The sequence below is a fragment of the Galeopterus variegatus genome, unplaced genomic scaffold, assembly GCF_000696425.1.
Source record: "Galeopterus variegatus unplaced genomic scaffold, G_variegatus-3.0.2 Scaffold547, whole genome shotgun sequence".
NCBI classification, from domain to species: domain Eukaryota; kingdom Metazoa; phylum Chordata; class Mammalia; order Dermoptera; family Cynocephalidae; genus Galeopterus; species Galeopterus variegatus.
In genome coordinates this window covers 527,714-528,685 of record NW_007726658.1, presented here as the reverse complement: position 1 = coordinate 528,685, position 972 = coordinate 527,714, and the positions used below count along the sequence as shown (strand labels likewise).

At 38.9% G+C, this 972-nt stretch overlaps 1 protein-coding gene across 1 annotated transcript in view; it reads left to right on the top strand.

Annotated features, from left to right (window-relative positions):
* The window catches only part of LOC103588301 (sodium/calcium exchanger 1-like), a 95,288-nt gene that overhangs the window by 39,897 nt on the left and 54,419 nt on the right, over positions 1–972 (top strand). The window lies entirely within an intron of this gene.

Genomic DNA, 972 nt, shown 5'->3' with positions numbered 1-972 from the left:
GGGTTGTGGCCTTCTAGACAGTGAAGCTTTCTTGGTTCCAAAGCCCTCTCTGGTAACAACTTTAATGATCTAAGCGTTTGAAAGTCCCCAGCTCCTGAGTCTCTTTATGTAAGTTCAGTTGTTTGTGGTACGTATTCTTTTAGAATAGCTTCCATATGCTATTTCTTCTCATCCTGAAAGTTCATCAGTACAGTTACCAATAATACTTAAAAGGCACCTTGAGAACATGTTTCTGAAGTGCCATCAAGTATCAATTTTGATATCCAATTATTTTTTTAAGAAATTTCTTTTCCTAGTACACAGCTATTTTAAAGAACTCATTCAAAGCACTCAGAACTGTGTTAGAGACCCAAATGCAAGTGACGCCTCACAATGTCCCACTCTGCTTTGCCCCCTGAGTTCTTNCAGTGCTTGATTTGATGGTTTGACTTTGGTCTTTCATACAAACCCCTCTGATCCCATTTACTTATGTACATTAGCTGATAATGTGCTCTTTCTCAAACCATAGTCAGTTCAGGTACACCACATTAAACATGTACAGATTTTGACCTAAGACAAATAATACATGTTTTCTGCCTCTTTCCAATTAGTGGAAATTCGAGGATGCTCTGACAGTAAGTGTGGATGTTTGGTAAACTAGTTCATGTGGTAGTTTCTCTGGGAAGCGGAGCAGCCTCAGTATCCTGGAAATGACCCTTCTCCCTGTAGTTGCCATGATTTGTGGTAGCGCTTTGGGTGCATCTGCTTACTTAGTTTTCTTGTGAATGCTTGACTGCTCCTGTTGTTATGTTAACTGAATTTAGAAAGCTAGAGAGTGCTAATTGTATAAAACTAAGTGCTTAAAAAGTTCTAAAGAAAAATAAGAGACATGTAGCACTGCACTAGTATAGCAGGGGAAATTCAGTGCAAGGTCAGTTGCAGTGTGTCTTGAACCATTAGAATTGACCTTTTCTTGTCTCACCTTTTCGTTTT